The 8,776-nt window shown below is 36.3% G+C and overlaps 1 non-coding gene across 1 annotated transcript; it reads left to right on the top strand.

Moving 5' to 3' along the window:
• The first annotated feature begins 1,299 nt into the window (after positions 1-1,299).
• On the top strand, positions 1,300-1,438 carry LOC118759403 (U4 spliceosomal RNA). The gene has a single exon (XR_004996182.2). It is a non-coding gene; the product is annotated as a U4 spliceosomal RNA (small nuclear RNA).
• The last annotated feature ends 7,338 nt before the right edge of the window (positions 1,439-8,776 follow it).

Here is an 8,776-nt window from a genome sequence, read left to right as displayed (position 1 = left end):
TTTCATATTTAATGACATAAATGTTAATTTAAAAGTATAAAATTCAAAGTTCTATTGCATGCAGTGCTTTCATAGGAAAGCAGTCAAAACCAGATGAATTAGGTTAAGGCATAAATTTCTCTAGTTTTGTTAGCCAGAGAAATAAAGCTTTTGGAATTTGAGATTCTGATATCACAGCTAAATGAAATTTCTTGATATTATTTAATGATGGTAACTTCTATTTTGCAGATTATGATAACAGCAGAATAATTTCATGAATTTTTTAAATTACAAAATATGCAAGCATCTTAAATACCATTCCCATTGACTTTGTGCAAGCCAAAAAGCATGCATACGTATTATAACTGTATGTATTACAGTTTCTCCTGCTTTATTTTCTGTCTTCTGCAGTGTTTTAGAAGGATATAAAATAAATGTGAATCTTCCTGACAAAAATTAAGTTTACAAATATTAAATTCTAAAAAATATGTTTAGAAATTAATTGAGTGAGTGATCTGGTCCATTCTCATCTACTATGATCATGATTTCTTCTCAATAAAGATGAAATATTCATTAAATGATCTAGATGCGATAAACAACAGGGGTATGTGGGAATGAAACTAAATGTAGAAGAAAGGTTGAGTAGAACAACATTGAAGATTTGCTCTTCAAATTTTATTCTCATTTTAGAGTCTAATGGAACACATTTTTTTTTCTGAAGTAAATCACTTTGGGCTTGTATTACTAAGCACTTTGTCAACAGCATTTTAAGTTCTATTTGGAGTGTTTTAATGCTCAAAATAAAAGACACTATTTTAATAACTTAATGTTCTTATGCAGTCTATTAATACCTCCACCACAGGCTGAAAGTTGGAGCGTTCACATTAGTATCGCTGTCTGTAAATTACCACTGATAGCCTGAAGTGTAGTACGTTTGTGGATGACTGTGAACCAGTTCAGCCGCTGCCTGAGGACAGGATTCAGGATTGCCTTCTCAACACATAATTACATCATCATTTTTTTTGGAACAAGCTTCATTACTTAAAATTTTAAATGGTTTCATTTTCTCATATTAACATCTAGATCAAATTCATGGTGATTCACAAACTGAATTTGCTATTCAAGTTTATGACTTAGGCGACTCATAAATTTTTTAGCGGGTGCGTGAAGAATTGAATCTGGGAGAGATTACTGATTAGGAAACAGCTAACAATCAATAACAGGAAGTGACCAATATTGACTGTTAGCCTTTAAAATTGATTTCATTTTCTATTGGATGAACCAGGCATTTGCTGCAGCAGCAATTGAAAAGCTGTTTGGAGCTTTTCGCAGTGGCAGTATCGTAGCCAATGAGGTTAATCGGAGGTGTGATTATTGTTAATTGTAAGCTTTTCCCAATACCCCACCGTGACGACTTGAAATATAGTTGGCATTGGCAATTAAAAAAATTTTTTTAAAGCTGTTTGGGATGTACATATCGAAGTGCCAATGGCTAAGTCCTCCCTCACCCCATTTTCCAATTTCCACTTGCAGTTAATACATGCTCTGAGAATCAGTAAAGGGTGACTCTTATTAGTTGGGTACATGTCACCAAATCAGGAAATTCAGATTCAGTTCCTGTCAAATAGCAGAGTAATACATCACCTGCTATCGTGGCATTTGGAAGGTACAATACGGGATGGATATTTCTTTTTGACCTATTTTTCTGTTGGTCTCTGTTATTCTCAAATAAACAATATGAAAGAAATGCAATGACTATTTTGTAATAATCAAATAATCTAGAAAAGAATATCACAAATGGAGTGCATTGCTCTTATATAGAGTAGCTCAAAAATGGGTGAAAAAGTGATACCACTGCACAGCCAGTCTCAAGTTATTAATTCTAGCATAAATTAATAAAAGTCACTTATTGACAACAAACAGGCACTAAGAGATGTTCTAAATACAAAAGTACATATAGATATAAATTAAATATTGAAATAAATTATTCCCTGTAAACTTGAACCAAAAAAAGTGGATGTTGCTATAGCAATTTCAGAATAATGATAACTTAGCAAAGCGGAGTGATAACTGCAGGCATAATGGGCTTGTGATTTGAATGTTCTGTTTCTGGAGCTGGATGTGATTAAATGAGTGTAGGAGCTTTGTAGTTGTATGTTTTGTAGGTTAGAATACACAGTATTCTAATCAAAAACAGTATATCATATTACAGTAAACTTTAAAAATGAAATCATTCTGAACAATGACTAAAAAGTAAGTTGTTTATAAATGAAAACATTCTAGATACAAAGATGATACAGTTGTAAGAAGCATATTCTGAAAATCAATTTTAAAACTTTTTAAATATTTATTTTAAAGATTTATTTATTTTTATCAGAAAGGCAGATATACAGAGAGGAGGAGAGGCAGAGAGGAAAATCTTCCATCCAATGATTCACTCCCCAAATGGTCTTAATGGCCAGAGATGAGCCAATCTGAAGCCAGGAGCCAGCAGTTTTGTTCAGGTCTCCCATGCAGGTGCAGTGTCCCAAGGCTTTGGACCATTGTCTACTGTCCTCTAGGGAGATGGATGGGCAGTGGGGCTGCCAGGATTAGAACCGGTGCCCAAATGGGATCCCAGCACATGCAAGGTGAGGACTTTAGCCACTAGGCTACTGTGTCTGTCTGTCTGTCTGTCTATCTACCATCTATCTATCTATCATCATCATCATACATATTTTATGTAATTACATATATTTTATCAGAAAGGCAAATCTATGGAGAAAAGAGTCAGAGATAAAGATCTTCCATCTGCTGACACATTTTCCAAGTGGCCACTGAGTTGCTCTGAAGTCAGGTGCCAAGAGTCAGTAGCTTCTTCTAGGCCTCTCACGTGGATACACGGCCCAAAGGACTTGGCCCATCCTCCACTGCTTTCCCAGGCCAAAAGCAGGGAGCTGAGTGGGAAGTAGAGCAATAGGGACATGAATTGCACACATTTTGGATTCTGGCATTTCCAAGGGAAGATTTAGCCAATTGAACAATTATGTTGTGCCATGAAAATCAATTTTAATATAATTACCGTAAGCACAATATGAAGAATATTAAACATAATGTCTGTTTGCCAGTTGTGTTAGAATATATTTGAAAATGTCTGACATCACTTTCTCTTTTCCAACAGTGGAAATTATATCACGTTTTGAACCTATTTCAGTCAACCTGTTTCTGTACTCAAAATAATTTAAGAAACCCTGTAAATTGCTGCACAGTTCTGTTAATTGTACTAATGGAAGCAACTTTTCCATTTACCGAACATCTGTAGAAAGCTATGCAATTCTTTTTGTAAGAGCTTCTGTGTGATGTTACCGTCAAATGTACTGGGGAACCGGAGCAGGGTATCTAACTCAAGCAAACAGTCTTAGACAAAGAGTGTTCTTATACAAATGTGGTTGACATGGGTCAGTTATTTGACATGACTCCTCTTGCCATCAAGAGCCAGAGTATACACAAGATTTAGGAGAAACTTGCAAATGTAACACATTGCACTGCTTAAAAACACATGTTTTAATAAGTAGAAACATGCCAACATGTGATAAGATATAACACATATAGTATTTGTTTTAATTGAAATATTAGAAATGTACATATTTGGGTTGTAGTGTGGTAATTCCATACCTTAATATAATTGCAAATTACATAATTAGAATTAGCAAATAAGGGCAAGTAGCATTTTATTGTGTTAGGAGGCTTCAAAATCTCTTCTTGTGGTTATTTTGAAATAGTGTAAATTGCTGTAAATGAAGGTATCCTACTGTACTGTAGAACACCAGGAGTCGTTGCTCTTGTGTAACTGTCCAACCTCTCTCTATCACAGCCCCCTTCCTAGGCTGTGGTGCATATTGTTCTGAGTTCAGCTTCTACAAGATCAGCATGCCAGCCTCTGCATAAGCATAAAAACATGTAACATTTGCCTCTCTGTTCCTGGATTATTTCACTTCACATAATATCCTCCAATTTTACCTACATCGATTCCAATGTATAAATAAAAGCCGTGTTGCCACTATCAATCATTATTTGCTGTGTTCTTACTGTAATGTCATATTCTTAATAATGGAAAGAACAATAGGCAACACAACACCAATAACAAAAACATGTGAGTAAGGTGTTGCATCATAGCATTTGGATGTCTGGAATATCACCAGGCAATTATAAGTTTACTATGCCACTTGAATCTGATAGGATCCCTATCCTATTTATAGTCCATCATTGCTGAAATGTGATTTTGCAATGCATGGCAATAGGATGACGGTCTGATAATGACTGATCATCTTCCTAATAAAATCTGAACTTTACCTGAAGTTCATTGTGCTCTGTATTCTACATATAGTACAACATTATTCTATTATTCTATCAATGAGTGGAATGAAAATTGCTAAAACCATTCTCAGTCTCTGCAGTTAGAATACATAGGGCCAATTCCAGAACCCAACTTTGTTACACACTGTAGCCAGGGATACAATTGGCTTCATTACTGTACATCAGACATCATTCTATATATTTCAGGACATGGATTCCAAAGCTTCTAAAAGAGAATCTCAGCTATTTAAAACATTCCACTGGAAAAAAATTGTTCTTCTATTTGAGCCTGGGAAATGTGCATCTCGTTAATTCATTGTCTACTCACGGTGGAATCCTCTTATGCTTTGTATCATCTCAAGGAATTCTGTGAAAGCTTCAGATACTTTACTAGTTAAAAAGTAAGTGTTACAATTTTTTAATAGATTCTAAACTAGACTTTCAAACATTCTCTGCACACACAAGAACCGTTGATCATTTTTTCCAAGTTACATTTATTTATTTATTTATTTATATGAAAAAACACAGTGGTCGAGTAAAAGGGAGAGACAGAGAGATAATTTCCTTATGCTGGTTGATTCTCCCAAAGCTTACTGCAGCCAAGGCTGGACTAGAAGCAACCAAAAAGAAAGAGACTGTTCTGGTCTTGCATTTGGATGGCATGGATCCAAGAAACAGAAGCCTTCATCTTTTGCTTCTTTAAGGCATTAGCAGAAATCTGGATTAGAAACAAAGAATAAATGTACTCAACCTAGGCTGTTCCGTAGGAAATATATGCATCCCAAGCAGTGGCTAGACAAAACTCATCACAAGGTCCACTCCCTGTGATGACTTTCAATATGCTTATAACACTTTACTGAGTAAAGGGTGAGAAACATGTTCGAAAGTTAAGGTAAATGAGTAACCAATATCTTCATATAAACATATAATATTTAATGTGTAGTTAGTTAACTAATTAGTTACTTAAATTTTTTTTTTTTTTTTTTTTGGTGGAACAGACATTGTGGCATAGCAAGTTAAGTGGCCATTTAGGACGGCCACACTCCACATTAGTGAGCTGGTTCATGTCCTAGAAAATTTGCTTCTGATTCAGCTTTGTGTTCATGCTGTGGATAGCTGCCAAGTACTCGAGTTCCTCCGATGTAAGAGGTGATGATGAAGCTCCTGGCTTCTGGCTTAGCTTGGCACAGTCCAGGGTGTTGCAAGAATTTAAGGAATGAGAGAGCAGATGGAAGATCCCACTGTGACAGTCTCTCTCTGACTTTCAAATACATAAATAAATACTTTGAAATGATTTGAAGCCATTTTTTCAAAAGATGTCTGTATTATTTTTATTTGAAATGCATATTTATGGAAAGAATTATATATTATATATAATATATATAATTATATATATATATAATAAAAATATATATATATATTGGAGAGAGAGAGAGAGAGATCACCTCCTGGTTCACTCCCCAGATTGTCACAGCAGCCAGAGACGAGCCGATCTGGAGGCAGGAGCGAGGGCTTTCTTCTGGTCTCCTCACTCATGTGCAGGCACACAGGGACTTGAGCCATCCTCAGCTGCCGCCTCAGTTCATAAGCAGGGAGCTGGATCAGCAGGGGGTCATCCAGGACACCAACTGGTGCCCATGTGGGATGCTGATTTTGCAAATAGAGGATTCACCATCTATGCAACCATTCTTTTCCCTTTTGAGAAAACATTAATCGCATCTGCGGGACCCGGCGCGATAGCCTAGTGGTGAAAGTCCTCACCTTGCACGTGCCGGGATGCCATAAGGGCGCAGGTTCTAATCCCAGCAGCTCTACTTCCCATCCAGCTCCCTGCTTGTGGCCTGGGAAAGCAGTCGAGGATGGCCCAAAGCCTTGGGACCCTATACCCGTGTAGGAGACCCGGAAGAGCTCCTGGCTCCTGGCTTCGGATCGGCGCAGTACCGGCCGTTGCGCTACTTGGGGAGGAACCATCAGACAGAAGATCTTCCTCTCTGAATATCAGCCTTTCCAATAAACATAAATAAACCTTAAAAAATTTTTGTATCTGCATGGCCTTTATGTTAAAAAAATTAGAATGCGATTTACAAACAAAACTAAATTGTCTGTATTAATATAAATATAAGGGAGTTTAGACATAAAAGTTAAATTCAGGTGGAGTATGAGTAAAATGCACAAATATTAGGTTTTAATAAACATGTCTGATCAACAGCCCTACACGCTAATAAATTTATAGCATTATAAATATATAACATCACCACCAAAAGTTTCATTGTACCATTTGCCAATGTATTCCTTCTGTGACTACATGCATCCAGTATTTACAAGCCTAGCGAGATGGTTTTGCCTCTCTTTAAGCTTCTTATAAGTGAAATAATAGTATGTATTCTTTTGTGTTTATATTGTTTTATTCAACATGTTTTAAAACATTTCCATTTACTTGTGTGTATCATTATCATGTTAAAAGGTACACCTGGATTATATGTTTTCTGGTTGGTACAAGTTTGGGTTGTTTACAGATTTGGAATATTATAAATAAAGCTACCAAAATTTTTTGCATGCATATTTCAGCAACATATGTTTTTGTTTCTTTTTTGAAAAATCGTTATGCGTAGTTTCCGGGCTGTATCTTTGGCTTATGGTATATTTTTTTCTGGATCTGCTTTTTTCCAAAGTAGTTGCAGGTGTTTGTATTTCAAGCAGTAATGAATGAACGCTGTAACCATTCTTGATACAGCTCGCCATTTGGTATTGTTTACATTTTACATAGGCTACACAATCTACAGTAGAAAATCAGTGTAATTCCTTTTTATATTTTTCCAATATCTAATTTCCTAACTCTTCATCTTTTCATAAGATGACTGATTCTCAGGTACTATTTTGATATGCATAATTTCAACATAAGTTTTTTTTCTTTTATGATTGGAAAGTGTCTCTCTATTCCTGAGAATGGACAGACTTTGCTGGAAGATGCACATTAATTCTGGAGTTTGCTGGAGGATTTTATATAGCAGCTATCAAACTGTTTTGATTTTCTCCATATATATTTTTCCTACCATTCTTAATGTGAGTAAAAGTTTAGTATTATCAAATATCTGCTGTTGTGTGTGTCCATTGAAATGAACCTTACTTTGGAAAAAGCATGATAGTATTAAAATACAAAAATAGGGCCCAGTGCTATGGCCTAGTGGCTAAAGATCTTGCATTGAGTGTGCGGGGATCCCATATGGGTGCCTGTTCATATCCAGCTGCTCCACTTCCCATCCGGCTCCCTGCTTGTGGCCTGGGATACAGTAGAGAATGGTGCAAACCCTTGGGACCCTGCACCATCTTGGGAGGAGTGGCAGGGCCCTTCATACTCGGTTTACTTAGCTGTTTCCCCAAATAATTAAAAGGGAGCCAGGCCAGAAATGGAGTTGACAGGAAATGAACTGATACCATATGGGATGCTGTCTTTGCAGGCAGGAGCTTAGCCCCCATGTGCCAACAATGATATTTTCCTGATAGCTAAAATAATCTTTAGGAGTTACGTTAGTTTGAAATGAGACATTTCACATGTAGGAATTACTGCATTTAAAGGCATTAAGTTTATAATTTTTCAGGCTATAGAATGTTGGGAATAATACAAGTTGCTAATTGGTATATGATATGAAACAAGGCCTCTCCAGTTGTGAAAAACTAAGAATGCTTGCTGCTATTGACTCCACTCGGGAGACATTGAGTGGTGGGAGTAATAGAAGCCTTTATTTCCTCTTCTCAGTAAGAGAAATAAATAATTTTCCCAATTTAACTATTAAAAATTCAAGAAGAAATATAATGCAAAACAAGTCTCAAACGGTAAAAAAAAGATTCAAAATAAATCAAAGCTGTGATTATTCAAAAACATGTAACAATTTTGCATATGACTGTTGAAAGCAAAGAATGGGATAAGGAGTGGTCTTACGATTCCCAAATAGGATACACTGGATACCAATATATACACACTTATTAGAAATAATCACAGTCTATGGTGTATGGGGATTGCCAAAAAGCATTGCAAAGATAGAGTCTAAAAAACAGTAGGAAGAATGATTGGACTGAAACCTTATAAAGTAGCCTAGTTACGATGTGGCAGGGAGGAACTGACTTGATCTAAGCTGATAAAATAATTTAGTCAGGTTGGCACTGTGGCATAGCAGACAAATATTGCAATATAGTGCTGTCATAATAAATAGATGTGGGTTCAAGTCCCAGCTGCCCTACTTCCAATTCAGCTGTATGATAATGCACCTGGAAAAGCAGTAGATGGCCCAAATGCTTGAGTAGCTGCACCCATACAGGCAACCGATAAGAAACTCCTGGTTTTTGGGTTAGGACTGGCTTAGCTCCAGCCATTACAGCCATTTGAAGAATGAACCAGAGGTTGGAGGCGCTTGCTTTTGTTTTTTCTCTGTAACTCTGCTTTTCAAATAAATAAGGAATTAAA

This window comes from Ochotona princeps, chromosome 6 (genome assembly GCF_030435755.1).
Source record: "Ochotona princeps isolate mOchPri1 chromosome 6, mOchPri1.hap1, whole genome shotgun sequence".
In the NCBI taxonomy this organism is placed as follows: Eukaryota; Metazoa; Chordata; class Mammalia; order Lagomorpha; family Ochotonidae; genus Ochotona; species Ochotona princeps.
The sequence above is the reverse complement of the archived record's forward strand: the minus strand, read 5'-3'. Positions and strand labels throughout refer to the sequence as shown.